Source organism: Apodemus sylvaticus, chromosome 1, assembly GCF_947179515.1.
Source record: "Apodemus sylvaticus chromosome 1, mApoSyl1.1, whole genome shotgun sequence".
Classification (NCBI taxonomy): Eukaryota; Metazoa; Chordata; class Mammalia; order Rodentia; family Muridae; genus Apodemus; species Apodemus sylvaticus.
Window position 1 is genome coordinate 34289683 of NC_067472.1, and position 16502 is coordinate 34306184.

A 16502-nucleotide genomic window follows, 5' to 3' on the forward strand; every position below is an offset into this window, starting at 1 on the left:
AGCTAAGTAATACTCCATCGGTTATATGTACTTCATTTACTTTATTCATTCTTATGTTGAGGGACATGTAGATTGTTTTACTTTTTGGCTGTTAAGAATAAAGCTGCTGTGAACATAGTTGAGCAAATGTCCTCATGGTAGGTTGGAACATCCTTTGTGTTTACACCCAAAAGCATATAAGCTAGGTCTTGAGGTATATCAGTTGCCAATTTTGTGAGAAGCCCTCCTTATTGGTTTCCATAATGACTGTGCAAGTTTACATTCCAACAGCAATGGAAAAGTGTTCCTCCTTGCTCCACATCCTTGCCAGTCTAAGTTGTCACCTTTGTTTTTGATCTTTTTTTGACCTTTTTCTTTTTTTTCTTAAATTTTTTCTTAGATATTTGCTTTATTTACATTTCAAATGTTATCCCCTGTCCTCATTAACCCTCCAAAAACACTCTATCCCAATTCCCTGTACCTGCTTCCCAACCCCTCCCCCCACCTTCCTGACCCGGCATTCCCCTACACTGGGGCATCAGGCCTTCATAGGACCAATGGCCTCTCCTCTCATTGATGTCTGAAAAGGCTATCCTCTGCTACATATGTAGCTGGAGCCATGGATCCCTCCACATGTACTCTTTGGTTGGTGGTTTAGTCCCAGGGAGCTCTGGGGTACTAGTTGGTACATATTATTGTTCCTCCTATGGGGCTGCAAACCTTTTCAGCTCCTTGGGCTTTTTCTTTAGCTCCTCCGTTGGGAACCCTATGCTCAGTCTATTGGTTGGTTGTGATCCCCCTTCTAAAAATGATCAAAATATTCAGATTTGGTCTTCCTTCTTGAGCTTCATGTGGTCTATGAATTGTATCTTGGGGATTCTGAGCTTTTGGGCTAATATCCACTTATCAGTGAGTACATGCCATGTGTGTTCTTTTGTGATTGGGTTACCTCACTCACTCAGAATGGCTAAGATCAAAAACCAGGGGACAGCAGATGCTGGAGAAGATGTGGAGAAAGAGGAACACTCCTCTACTGCTGGTGAGATTGCAAGCTGGTAAAATCACTCTGGTAATCAGTTTGGCAGTTTATCAGGAAATTGGACATAGTATTACCTGAGGACCCAGCTATACCACTCCTGGGCATGTACCCAGAAGATGCTCCAACATGTAATAAGGACACATGTTCCACTATGTTCATAGCAGCCTTATTTATAATAGCCAGAAGCTGGAAAGAACCCAGATGTCCCTCAACAGAGGAAGGATTCAGAAAATATGGTACATTTACACAATGGAATACAACAAAGCTATTAAAAACAATGGATTCATGAAATTCATAGGCAAATAGATGGAAGTAGAAAATATCATCCTGAGTGAGGTAACCCAATCACAAAAGAACACACATAGTATACACTCGCTGATAAGTGGATATTAGCTCAAAAGCTCAGAATACCCAAGATAAAATTCACAGACCACATGATGCTCAAGAAGGAAGACCAAAGTCTGGATACTTGTTTTTGATCTTAAACATTTTGACAGGTGGAAAATAGAATCTCAAAGTGGTTTTGATTTGCATTTCCCTGATGGCTAAGGACATTAGGCTTATATACATTGACAAAAGGCTAACACATTTCTTTGTTTCTGAGCCATTTGTGGTTTCTCTATTGAGAATTCTAAGTCTAGATATGTACTCCATTTTAAAATCAGATTGTTTGGTTTGTTGATGTCTAGTTTCTTGAGTTGCTTATATATTTTGGATTTTAGCCCACTATCACATGTGTAGTTGGTGAATTTTTTTCCCATTCTGTAGGATGTCATTTTGTCTTTTTGACAGTGTCATTTGCCTTACAGAAGCTTTCAGTTTCGTGAAGTCACATTTACTAATTGTAGACAGTCGTGCCTGGTCTATCATTATTCTGTTCAGGAAGTCATATTATGTGCCAACGTGTTCAAGGCTATACCTCTCTTTCTCTTCTATCTGGCTCAGTGTATATGATTTTATGTTGAGAGTTTTGATATACTTGGACTTGAGTTCTGTGCAGTAGTATACACATGAGTCTATTGGCATTCTTCTACATTTAGACATCCAATTAGACCAGCACATTTTTTTGAAGATCCTTTCTTTTTCCATTATATAGTTTTTGCTTTTTTTGAGATAAAAAATCAGGTGTGCATAGGTGTGTGGGCTTATGTCTGGGTCTTCGAGTCAATTTAGTTGATCACTGTATCTGTTTTTATGTAACTACTGTGTGTGTGTGTGTGTGTGTGTGTGTGTTTTACTACAGCTATGTAGTACAGCTTGAAATTAAGAGTGGTGATACCTCTGGAAGTTCTATTATTGTTCAGGATTGTTTTGTCTCTCCTGGGTTTTTTGTTCTTCGATATGAAGTTGTGTATGGTCCTTTCAAGGTCTTTAAAGAATTGTTTTGGAATTTTGATTGGAATTGCATTTAATCTGTAGATTGCTCTATCCATGAAAAAGGGTCTTCTTTCCATCTTTTCTTCTTCTGATAGCTTCTTTAATTTCTGTCTTCTAATCCATGGAGTTTTTGCCATATGAATGTTTTACTTGCTTGGTTAGAGTTACTCGAAGATATTTTATATTATTCAAGGCTATTGTGAAAGGTATTGTTTCCCTGATTTCTTTCTCAGTTCATTTATCATTTGTATATAGGAAGGGTACTGATTTTTTTTTTTTAGTTAATTTTGTATTCAGCCACTTTGCTGAAGGTGTTATCATCTATAGAAGTTCTCTGAAAGAATTTTTTGACTTACTGATGTTTGTTACATTATTTGCAACTAAGGCTACTTTTGATTTCTTCATTTCCAAGTTGTATTCCGTTGATATCCTTATATTGTTCTAGTTAGAACTTCAAGCACTATATTGAACGGAGAAGGAGAGTGTGGACAGTCTTGAAAAAGTTAGTCCATGCTGGACAGATGGCCGAGTGAATGGTACTTATTGCTCTTGCAGAGGACCTGGTTTGTTTTACCAGCATCCACATAGTGACTAAAAGTCTGTAATCCCGTTTCAGAGGATACAGTGCATCTTCTGGCCTCTGTGGGTACTCTATGACTATGGCAAATGGTTGGACACATGTCGGTAAATCACTTGTACACATAAAATAAAAGAATGAGCTCTGAAGTAAAGAATTACATAAATATGACATGCTTTGGAGAAGATTCAGTGCTTTGAAAACTATATATTCACTGAGGAAATTTGATGGGTAAGAGGGTAAGGTTACTTATTTTTTTCACTTCCTTGTAAACAGGTGAAATCATGTTTAAACTTGAAGTAGTGAGGAGTATGTCTTAATCTCGGAAAGCAGAATGTATGAAGGCCTTGATATAGAACAAGCATGATACACTTGTACAAATAAAAGATGATCATTGTAGATGCAGATAGAAGACTAACTTGAATGAATTTATCCAAAGAGAGATTTGTCAAGGTATAAGATATAGTATTTATACTGTTTTTAAATACCAAGTGTATGATTTAATTGCGTAACATTTAGAAGAAAACCTATGATAATATAAGTACTATTATTTTCAGTAAACTTATTAGTAAGATTGACATATGAATGATAAGCCCATAAAGGAAACATTGTAATGACATAAGAAAGAGCTTAGCATTGCATTCAAAATGTTTCCCTTGTTTGTTTGTGTGTTCATTATAGACATATTTATTTAGCACTTTATTATCAATTAGACAGTTTTAGTTATCACAGCTATCATAGATAGGCGTTCTCTCACATAGGCTTTATCAAATTTCTGCTACCCTAAACTCCTATGCTGAGATGCAACTTAAAAAAAAAGATTTTGTTAAATTGTACATATGCACGTGTTTCTTTGGTGTTAAGTACACATGTGCACTAGAGTCTAGAAGAGGATATCAGATACCCTGAAGTTTGAGTTATAGGTGCTTGTCCTATAGCTGCTCTCCGGGTTCTGCAAGAGTACATGTGTCTTGATCTCTTAACCATTTCTTTAGCTGTTTTACCTTTAGTCATGTGGGAGAGGATGTGGAATCTTAGAATCTTAGACCCCACCTGGTTCTACTGAATCAGAATCGCCATTAAGAACAGCGTATGATTAGTATGTGTAGATTGAGAAGCAGTAGTCTAGAGCAGAAGTGGATGGGAGTGTCTTCCTTTATGGTTTGGGGGGCAAATTCAGCTGTCAGTTTATTGTTTTAGACAAATGTTTGAAGATTTTATTTTTGTGTACATGAGTGCCTGCATGTATATATGTGCATCATGTTCATGCTTTGTGCCCTTGGAAACCAGAGAAGGCATCAGATAGCCTAGAACTGGTTTTGGAGTTGGTTATGAGCCAGTATGTAGGTGTTGGGAAATGAACCCAGGTCCTCAGCAAAAGCAATGAGGCTCTTAACTGCTGAGATATCTTTCTAGCCCTGTTTGAAACAATATTTTAAATTTATTTTGTAAAAATAGCAGTTGCTAGCTCAGGATGTGGCTCAATGGAACATACATGGTTGGTAATCATGAGGCCCTGTGTTTGATCCCTAGCAACTAGAATACTTCTTAAAAAGAGAAAAAGTATTCATATGTTAATGTAGATGCTGCATGTTTAAGCTTATACACACACAGATTGTTTAATGACTAACATATAGTAGACATGTTTTTCTCATCCATGTGTTATTCATACTCATTTGTTTATAACTTATATGTAGCTGCTTTCACAGCAAACTTGAATTGTTTGCCTCAGAGCTTTTTGGGCCCACAAAACCCAAAGTATTTACTCTTTGAGCCTTTCCTGTGTTACTGTGCTGCCCCCTCTAGAGCATAAACAGATGCCCTGGCGTGCCTGATGGGAACAGACTTCATCTCATTGGTTAGGAGCAGCTTTAAGGGCTAGTCAGCGTTTGAACTGAAACCCTGACTGTAGTCCGTGTTCCTTAGACTGTAGTCTGACAGTAGTGATTTAACCCAGTTTTATCTTGTAGACTACAATCCAAGGGAAAATTAAACATCTAAAAGAATGAGTCAAAATTTATGACTGATACAAGTTTGAAAATGGTGATCAGGCCTATGACATTTAAGAATATTATGGCCATCATAATGAAATATAAAATGGAATAGTCTATATTTATCTTGCTCTTTGTTCTTTTAATAGACTCTCGCTATGTTTTCTAGTCTGGTGGCATCAAACTCATTAGTTAGACAATCTTCCTGCCACACCTTCCCAACAAACTGGCACTAAGTAACAGTCCCAGGAAGTGCCAGCTGCCACATTGAAACAATTTATTTTATTTAAAAATTTACCAAGATCTGTCTGGAAAGATGGCTCAGAGGTTAAGAGCATAGACTGCTTTTCCAAAGGTCCTCAGTGCAATTTCCTGCAACCATCTGTAACGGGATCCAATGCATTCCCTCTTTTGTTGTGCCCGAAGACAGTGACAGAGTACTCATGTACATAAATAAAGAAATCTTTAAAAAAAATTGCCATGTTCTCAGAAAAAAATCATCATTTAATGGTAATTGTCCTTTGAAAATTATGGTGGCTTATCTATTTACTTTATGTGTATTGAGGAGACTAAACTTAGGCAGAGTCATCTGCCAATGAGAATGTGACCAGCAGTGGAGTTGACTGACCTCATTTTATATAAGCCTGAGGAAGAACTTAGAATAGGTTAGGGTTTCTCCATCTTTGCAACATTCCAAGCTTATATAACATTACATTTTTTAAGTGATTGAAAACATTATTGACTTAATGCTCTTCGAAAGACAAAATATTGGTCATTTAAAACACTGTTTCTGTTATTAAGAAGCTGTGGTTGACTTTAAGCTATGAAATCTCTTCAAATAACTTTGATAAGTAAGAGAACTCAAAAAGATTGTAAATCTAAAATCGTACTCAACTAAGGTTGGAGACTTTCGTGGGTTTTCAGAGCGATTCTGTCTTCTCTCTCCATGTGCCTGTGGTTGGAGCTATCACCTACATAGGACCATGTGGCTTTATAGAATGCTTCAACAGTCTGAGGACTCTGAGATACCAGGTTCATTTCTGTATCACAGAAAGCAGCAGTAAAGCAGATGAGGTGTAGCTGGAATTATAAAGCCGCGATGTCTGGTTACCCAGAGCACTGCTTGCCGTGCCCTGTGTTTTCCAGTTGTTGGTTCACACAAGTACTTTGACAGTGAATGAAGTTTCTGTAAATACAAAAGTGTGTGTGTGTGTGTGTGTGTGTGTGTGTGTGTGTGTGTGTGCATAGAGGAAGCATTAGGGGCAGATTGTTTCCTTAGAGGGTAGCTACAGGAAAGAATACCTACTTATTCCAGTAGGGAATATCTGGAGTTTCACCTTCTAGGTACAGTGAAAGATTGAAGTAGCCACTCTGAGCACACTTACCAATTGTATCTTCCTGTACAGACTACAAACACATAATTAGGGTTTAAGGCTGATGTTGTATTATTAACACCAGATGTTTGTTTGTCTGTTTGTTTATTTATTTATTTATTATTTGTTGTGTATAGTGTTCTGCTTGCATGTATGCCTGTACACCAGAAGAGGGCACCAGATCTCATTATAGATGGTTATGAACCACCATGTGGTTGCTGGGATTTGAACTTAGGACCTTTGGAAGAGCAATCAGTGCTCTTAACCACTGAGCCATCTCTCCAGTCCCTAACACCAGATGTTAAATATTTGATTTGCAATTATTCTTTGTACCTTAGGATAATTAAAAAAAGTATTTTGGACCCTTAAGACAACTACGATCCCTAGGCTAAATTGGCCATTAGTATGTCTAAGCGTTTGTGTTAGTCTATTTAATATCTTTCAGTTGAGAAATCCATGCTCAGCAAATAATCTGCCTTTGTGAGATTATCAACTGTATGAAAATGGTTTTTAAAAATATAAAGCTACTTAGTTATCTTTACAGTAATTTTTCATTTAAAACACTCCTATTTCCCTAGAGAGAGATAAATGTCTCTGAAAAGTTTAAATGTAAGTATAAAGACATTTACATTTAATAAGAGAGCAAATCAATGCTAGAATTGGCAAGACAGGACAGTTCTGGGAACTCAAAGTGTTCTGAATTGTCTATTTTCGTTTTGACTTGAATGAAAATAGGAAGGTAGCATTCAGGAAGGAAGCATGTGAAGGCAGCTTGGCAGTAGTAGGCTATGGTGATGTCTTGCTTGTGTTCAGTCAACACTGTCAGACTGTAAGTTCTACTAAAGACAGTAACTACATGGCGTAAACATTTTTTTTGTCATCATGATTATAATTTAACTCAATTATTTAAACTTCTAAGGTTTGAGGTTTATTTTTTTTTCATTTTCTTTGTTTTAAGCATTGGGTCTCAACATATAGCACAGGCTGGCCCAGGATCTGGAACTGCTCCTCTGCCATCTGAATGCTGGGATAAGGCATGCAGTGCCATTCTCAGCAAATTACACACACACACACACACACACACACACACACACACACACACACACTTTTTTTTAAATACATAAACTGGGCATAAGAAGAGAACTATGAGATGAAATAACTAGGAAAAACAACAGTTTAAGAAAATGTAGAGAATAGTTTTTGTTCCCAGTATTGGGTTCTAACTGTTTAGCTATTGGTTTACTGGTTGAATCCAAAGATCGCTGCTTTTTAAGGGAACATAAATATAGTTTAAATCACCCACATTTTATTGTTACAATGCTAAATATATAATTAAAAAAATCTAGAGATGTCAAAGAAAATGCTACCTCTGGTAAAGAAAAGGTAAATAGAGATGGTGTAGATGCTGACCTCCATGGAAAACTTTTATGTATAAGCATCTGTGCAAAAACTTTAATACCCAAGAAGCACAGAGTAGAATAAGTATAATAATAAATGAATAGGAAAAATCAATAGTATAAAAATGAAATAATTAAAACAAGTTGAAATTCTCCAACTAGAATGAAAAAAGTATTGATTTACCACCTCTAGGATATTAAGAAAACATTAATTTCAAATATTTCAAATGCACAAATGATAAAGGAAAATGAGCAGTGAATGATTCTGAATAGTCACATGTGATGGCTTTACACATGTATAATAATTGAAGTTATAGCAAGAGAGGACTGAAGGTTGAGAATGTAACATTTTAAAATTAGAAAATGCCAAGCTTTGGGGAACTTCCATGTGGTACAAATTGAGTATAATGTAACCTATTAAATTGCTAAAGTAGCTAATAATCATTACAGTGATAACGATTTGATATTTTGAGACAGGGTCTTACTTTGTAGCCCTGTCTAGCCTGAAATTCACTGTGTATAGCAGTATGGCCTTAAAGTCATGGGATAAAAGATAATGTGTCACTTTGCCCAGCTTGAAGAAAGTAGTAAGGGACTTTAGTATCTCACTGCATTCACGACGGTGCTATCAACTTTTTCTAATTTATTTATTTAAAAATAGTATGTCATAAAGTCTGCATGTGTAAGTCCATTTAAAAGTAATTTTATATTTCAGATAATAAGCATGCAGCCCATTAAACAAACTACAGAAAGCAATATAGATTTAAATTAAAGTTGACTGTTTTATCTCATTGTGTTTTTATTTTGTTTGTTTTTGATAGGTGAAATATTTTGCCTACCACAAAAGAAAACTTTTAAAAAGTTTTCTTATGGGAGCATATTGCTAGTTTATAATAACTATATTATCAGTTATAATTTATTATTGTTGTTGAGGCAAGGTTGTCTAGGCTGAATTAAAATGTTTGGTTGTCCTCTTGCCTCTGTCATCCAGATGTTAAGATAACAGGCATAGGCCCCTGTTTGTGACTAAGGCTTTTACATTATAAAATAAGCCTTAAAGTCTGATATTATATATAATTTTAATGTTAAATTAATTTAAACTCTATTTTGTGAAAAAAGTTTATTGTAAATTGAGCCTAACCTTATATATAAGTGTATGTGTATATATGTATATATTTGAAGCTCTGCCAATTATAGATGAGAATTGAACTGCAAAGTATAAAAACTGCTACTACTTTCTGTTTCTGTTTTATAAAACCCGAATATACAGTTTCAGTCTCAGTTGATGGAACATTCAGTTATATATTAGAATTTCTGGGTTGTTGATATTTTTCACCCTTACCAATATTTGAGAAGATTATTGTGCTAAAGAATTTCCAGGGTCACATCTATGTATATATATATATATTTCTTTTCTCATTTTAATGATCTTTAAAAAATGAAATTGAAGTGATTTTGCACCTGAAGTTCACCAAAGACAGCCTCCTGTTTCTTTTTTATTCAGAGATTTTTATCAGAGGAATGTAGACTGGAATCTGCAATGGTTCTCAAAATCCCAAAGTGGTAAGTGAGACCAATTAAGTCTTTTCTTACCAATATTTAGTTGTAATTTTTCTCTATAGTTCTTTACTGAAGTATTTAATATGACAACTGACATCAATTCTAGTGCTTATACTTTTGATAGATTTAGAGTCTGGCTCTTAGAAGCTCTGTATTTGTGTTTCTAATGGTTTTGATTTATTTGGTACCTGGAATCAGGTTCAAGGAGAAAAGGAAGTGGGTGGGCAGGAGGCCATCTGCATGACACTGTCCCCATCCACATGACACTGTCCCCATTGCAGCTTCTCTAGGGAGCTAGAGAAACCACATCTCTAAATTGATTTGTGACCCTCCTTGATCTTGTTAGACTGACCATAAAGGTGGAGTTTCCTGTTTTCAGCCTATCAGTTCAAGAATTAGAAACCCACATTTACCTTGAATTCTGTAATCCAAGTAAAAGGCTTTGGAGATTGGCATATAAAATATTAAATGTTTAAAAGAGTGAGTCATAATTTGAACCTAATATAGTTATAAAAAAATGAAGATTAGACCTGAAATTTAAGAATGTGACAGTGTAATGAATTAAAAGACAACACATTTATTTATTTACATTATTTATTTCATTGAATTTGGAACTGATATTGACAAAATAGTTGGTAAGAATCAAAAATATTTATAAATTTGAAAAATCCTCATATGAATTATCTAAGGTTGTGGACCCAGATCACTGATAAAGGACTTGCTTATCATGTCCTGGGTTAGCACACAACACATGCGTACACACACATACAAAGAAAGACATGAAAAATAAAGATGTTATAGAGCTCAAAAATCAGTTTTCAAGCTGACATTTTAGGTTTATAGTAAATTTTTCTGTGCATGAAGTTTTCATTGTATGAATAAAAAATAATTTGAGAAAAATTGAAAAAAACATTTTGAGATGAATCTTGCTAATAAGCAGTCCTAGGTGGGTTAGTATTTATGATTTAGATCAAGTTATCCTTGAAGTCAGGGTGGTTCTCTTCTCTCAAGCACCAAAGTGCTGGGATTGTAAGCATGTACCACCATGCATGCCCTATTTAAAAGCAATAATTTTAGATGAGACCTGATATGTTAAATAGATATCATTGTGAAATACACATTGAGTTATTCTAATGTAAATTTACAAAAAAAACTTCAATGTTAAAACTGACTTTGTGGTATCTATATGAATGGTCTTAAAAGGAGGTAGCTTAGCAAAATAATTCATGAATTTTACCCAGCAGCAACATTTTTTAAGTGTAAAACACATAACTCAAAAGTTGAATGATAGTGTGCTTTTGGGAATGGTCCAGCAACTTAGACTTTGTTTGTTTTAACATGCTGATATACAGTTCATTCTAATGGTTTTGGTATGACTTATTTGACAAATTATTTCCATATTTACATTGCTAGGAGAGGTATCTGTCTCTTTATATTCAATGTGTAGCTTAATATATATTCTGATTCATTAGTGTAGATAATATTTCAACCTCAGGTCTGTTGTGTCTGCATTGTGTAATCCTAGAAGACAAAGATGAAGTTAGTTTCTTTGTAGTCCTTTAATTCTCAACTGAATGTCATTGTCTTTGAGAAATGTAAAAAGTAAATGTTAAGGCAGATGCTTTGTATGTATTCCACGAGGCACCATCCTTACCATCTGTCTGCAGCTTTTAATTTCTGCCCCAAGTCCATATTTTCTCTTATATCCACCTCTTATTATGTAACTTCCTACCTGGCCTGTGCAACAATGAGAAAGCCTAGTTGTCCACAGAGACCATTGGAAGCACAGAGCTTGCTCTATTTTTCTTTCTCAATAGTTTTCCTTTGCTGTTAGATGTAACTGAAATTATATCAGAGAGTAAAGCCATGACCAGACCAGCCTTTGTTGTATACATTTGTAAATACCAAGAATTTGAAATAGAAGCAGAAAGATCAGGAGTCTGGTCTACCTTTGGCTTCATAAATGATTTGAGACCAGCCTAGGCTATAAGCAACCTTTAAACACACACACACACACACACACACACACACACACACACACACAGGAAAAACAAAACAAAGAAAAGATAAGCACTATAAATTATATTTTACTTTCCAGTAAGGTAGAATTTTATGATTAAGTTATAAATGGTACTTTTAAATGTTTTTTAATAACTCTATTAGTTATTAATATGACCCAGCCAGCCCCTTCCCCCAAATCAAGGCAGAGTCCTATTGTTTTTAAAATCAACTTTAGTACCATTAATGTACATATTACCCATAATCTATTTTTCTATGTGGTAGACTATTAATTCTAGCTGCATTCCCCAAGTATTTGCTGTTACAGGCTCATCTGGGTTATTTCTGTTCCATTGTCTGTCCTCAGGGGCCATTTCACTTGGCCATGTACTCCTGGCCCATCACATCTTCTGTTCTCTCTGTCTTCTTTCTCTTCCCTCCTTCTTCCTCCTCTTTTCTGTTGTGGTCCTTACCTCTAAGTCCCTGCCTACCCCCAGTAATTGACTATAGGCACTTTTCTTTAACCAACAGCTTTTAATAGGAGAGCAAGGTATATGCAACAGAAGCTGGTAAACATGAGATTTCTCTCATCTGCGGGGCAACTATTTCTTAGGGTACAGAATTTAGCATTTGAATACATAGCAGCACCAGACCAAACCCTAATATTACATAAGAACTTTGCCTTGGATATGTTTGTTTATAACAGCAATATGTCTTAATTAACATGCATTTATGAAGTACTGATATACAGGAAACATACAGATATAAAATAACTGGTTTGAGACTATACATTTTACTTTGTGTTTTTCCCAGGCACTTTACACAATAGAATTTAGGGGAATTAAAAAGAACATTGATCCCATTGTCTTATTATACTCTCTAGCTTGGTAAGACAATTTAGCATGACAGTGTAGTGCTTTGCTAGGAAGTTTGTTCCCCTCTTTCTGAGAGACAGTAGAAGTTCAAGAAATGTGAGTCAGTATTTAGAGCATGCTCTGATTAGAATGATTTTTGTCTCTTGTATATTTAGAATGTTCTGAGCATTTATAACTTTTACCCAGTAGAAGCTTATTTCTTCCCTCAGAAACTAGCTTTCAGATGTGCAGGGACAGTTATGTATGTCTCTATTTCATGCTCTTGTTACTGGTCCAGTCAGCAAATTTCTTTTACATATGAATGAATTATCAGATCCACTCAGTTCACTTGGCCATTTTAGTTTACATACACACTCAGAAGGTTCATCAATGTAGCTGGCTACTGTGCCTTAGTATGACCTGAATGATATAGTAAGTGCTATAGATATGCTGTGCTTTGTTCAAAATATAAATATTTATAAAATAAGTTTATTGTATATTATTGAAGGAGAGTTATAATTACTTAATATTAATAAAACTTTATAATATGACTCTTTAGGTGAATTCATGTTATTGTAGAGTTTTACTCAATACATGTAATATTTTGCTTTAAAAAGTTTTCTTGGGAAGAAACATGACATTTAAACTGTTTAGATTAAAAGAGAAAGAAAGGGTTAAACTGAAAAAATTGATGTTCCAATAAATATACACATTTTACAGAAGTATGTGTATATTTCCTAAGTAAAGATTTTTTTCCCTCCTTTCTTTTCCTTTGCTCTTTAGGTTTTCAGTTTTGCTTTCTTATTGTTAAGTTGAGAAAAGTTTTATGCATTTAATGTGTGATTTATCAGAAGATAGGTTTTTCAGAAGAAAATACATTAGAATCTTATTTCTAAGTTATACTACTCTTATTTACATTGGTCTTTAGTTTACTTAAATTAAGTAATAAGCAGATTTTCACCACTGTATTAATGATTAATGCTCAAGTTGGAAGAAAATTTATTGCTAAAATGTCAGCACCAATATAAGAAACTAAGAGTTGCTTTTTTTCTAAATATTCAGGTGATCATAGAGTTTCTTCTCTATACAAATGCACTTCCATGCTGAGGTTAGTGCACTTAAAGCATGTATTGCCTGGGTTTGGACCATGTAGCGTAGTTTCTGCAGATACTGTCACATCTGCTGACGCTGCTCCACAGCAGCCACCCATCCCCCTCCAGGCTTCCACAGCTGGCTGGATTGGAGCAGCAGTTTTAGAAATACTAGTTTTATTAACTTTTTCCAAAAACTGTTTATTTTCTAAAAATACTTTAGAGCACTCTCAAGAAGAAAAAGGGTCAAATAAATAAATTTTTTTTCTTATTGATTTGTTACACACATTGTTTTCTTCACCTTTAGACTGTTAGCTACTGTTTGTGGACATGAAAACAAAAATAGAATCTCCTTGGGGTCATGTTCTGAGCTAAATCTGCAACTCATAACATTATTCGTAAAGTGATCCAGTAGAACCTCCATTGTGGAGATCCAGATAAATCCTGGGGTAAACTAATACTCAGGGCCTTGCCTGAAGTACCTGTTTTGCTCTGCTCTCTGATCCTATGATTCTGAACATAGTCCTGTTGGTAATACAAGACCACTGTTGACCTTCTGTAGTGTTACTATAGTGCAGTCTGCTCTAGAGCTTTCTGCACAAGCGAAGAATATGTAACACCGATTGGATTTCATGATGGTAGCATTATTTTCAGATAAAAACATTTTTGTTCATGTGGCATACAAGTATGTATAACATTATAGTTTTCCTATTTTAAAATTAGTAAATTTGTATTTTTGAGGCAGACTCCCATGTAGCCCCAGCTGGCCTTGAGTTCATTATATAGTTGCGGGGAGCTTGTGCTCCTGGGTCCTCTTCCTTCTCTTCCCAGATAGGAGCACTATACATGATAGCTTTGGCTTTTCCTGGATTTTAATGTCTGTAATGTTCTAATTATGACTTTTGCCCTGCACTTTATGTGAAAAGTAGTTGTCAGGATGCACCCTCCAAAAGCTTGAAGAATAACATAAATGCTATTACCGGTAGTTTATCTACCAGAGCAGTTTAGAGGTGCTATCTTGTCACTACTGCTTAGTTGTATGGAATCTTTTTATTTAGCATGGTCAGCAGAGAAAGTAAGGGCAAAGAAAGGAAAGGAGGAGTATCTAGTTAGTCTCAAAACTAAGAAAATACTGTTCTTTTAAGTGTGAGAGAATCTATTATTCAGTGTTAAATAGATTTTATAACAGAAGAGAATGCATTTTTCATAATTAATTTATTCAGTTGTGATTAGGAAACATTTTTTTTGGTAAACTTTAGGAAATGGCTACATGTTAACTGTGGCATAGCCATAATATCATACATGTGATTTTAGATATGTAACTATTAGATTACTGTTCGAGTGTAATGGAATAGTTGATAATATCATAATACTACATATACATCAGAATTTTTGTAAGGTATTTGTTTTGATGGTGCTTTAAAAATCCTTAATACTTCTGTGTATATTAGGTCTGACAGTTCTTAAGCTAATAAAATCTAACAGAACATATTGAACCATTAAAGAATTTAAGCAGTATGGGTTGTTTCAGATTTACCCTCACACAATAGAGATTTTAAATCCTTTAAAATGAAAGTGTTAGCACACTAAGTACATAGAAGGAACTGCAAAATAAGGATAGTTAGTGCACGCTGTGGAAAGCCTGTAAATTGCCACGGAATAAAAACAGCCCACAAACCAACCAAACACTCCCGGAGGCCGATTCTGCTCAGGAGCTTTTCATGCAATTTGACAGTGAAAAGCGCACCCTGTAAAAGCTGTTACTCTAAGCACTTCATTTAAAAGGTTTCCTTCTCACACCCTGAAATTACACTTACTCTCTTCAAGTAAAGATTCAAAATTTGTTCCCTGTTTATTTTGGTTGCAATTACTTATGTGTTTGCTGCCCTACCCCGTTCCTAGCTAGAAAATCTTTTGGGTTTCTTCATTGCAATAAACACACAATCTGTACTATAGGTTGCATTCTGAAATGAAATAATGATAAAATCCTCAGCCTGCAACAAAGATACTCTATATGATAATAAAATAGAGAACCTAGCATAACAAGTACCTAGGATAACACAAAATAGTGTAAATGGGCCCCAAAACCCTCAAAATATGTACAATGTATAAACATTTAGTTGGCATTGCCACACACATTTGCATAGTTTGATTTACTTGAATTTTTGTTAAATGCCTTGAAAAAGTGCCTGATTCATTTATGTGAGAAAGACACTTGGAAACTTGTAGGCGAGGCTCCGACTGTGGGATTCTGTTCTCCGTGTGATATGAGCGTTTCTTTCCCTCTGCAACAAGGGCGCTGAGCATCTGGCTGCATTCCCTGTTCTTTGTGACAGCCTTCTTGTCTTTTCTAAGCCTTGCTCTGTTACAGCTTTTTTTTTTAAAACTGGGAACTGAAGTCCTGAGTTTTGGTGCCAACTCTGATACTAACCAATAGGACCATTTTGAATATTGGTCTCAGACTCTGAATTGAGAGCATGAGCACATATTAATTTTAAATGTTAATATTGGGAAAGAGGTCAGTTACCTGATAATTGATTATCCTCCTAAACCCAAAAAACATTTACGGAGTGATTCATTTACCAATGAATATTCCTTCTGAAGTAAGTTTATTGAAACATAAATTCACTCATCCATTTTAATCTGTCAAATAGTGTGATGCATCAATTTGCTTAAAAGCAAATTATTAACTTCTTGAAATATGTTTATATTACATCTGTCTAAAATTTATAACAAATCAGTATGGATAGAATAGTTTTAAAGACTGGAATTTTTAGTAGCAAGTATTAAGTTTCAGTTTGGTTTTAATATTTTTTATAATAACCATTTTACCCCAGATATTTTATAATAGAACTATTTATCAGTTCAGCTCTGCAGAATGCTAAATTTCTTATGTGTATTTGATAACTGAATATAATAACTTCAATGCTTTTTAGTATATTATAACAAAAGATATGTCCTACTGAAGTATATGAAAAAAATATGAATTGAGGTTCATAAAGGATTAAGTTGATAGAAGACATTTACAAATGAAACACTTCACACTGTGTCTTATAAACTCAAAAAGATTCAAGAAATTTGTATATAACTTGATCTAAAAGAAACATTCTCATTCCCAGAACTTATTGTACCAAAGAATAATGAAATTATAAGAAACTGTTTGCATAGACATAGGGCAAGAATGCAGTAAATATAATAGGAACTTGAAGCATTGGACTTATCAGTCTAAAACATCAAATATGTCTCCCAAAGCTTGATTAACCTCA

The 16502-nt window shown here is 34.9% G+C and overlaps 1 protein-coding gene across 6 annotated transcripts in view; it reads left to right on the forward strand.

Moving 5' to 3' along the window:
- Rfx3 (regulatory factor X3) overlaps window positions 1-16502 on the forward strand; it is a 261188-nt gene that overhangs the window by 74140 nt on the left and 170546 nt on the right. For 2 of the 6 annotated variants that reach the window (XM_052187754.1, XM_052187731.1), the window contains exon 2: window positions 9238-9296. The exons of the other annotated variants lie outside the window; for them this stretch is intronic. The gene's annotated coding sequence lies outside the window, so the exon portion shown is untranslated. The remainder of the gene's footprint in view (window positions 1-9237; window positions 9297-16502) is intronic. 6 annotated transcript variants of the gene reach the window in all.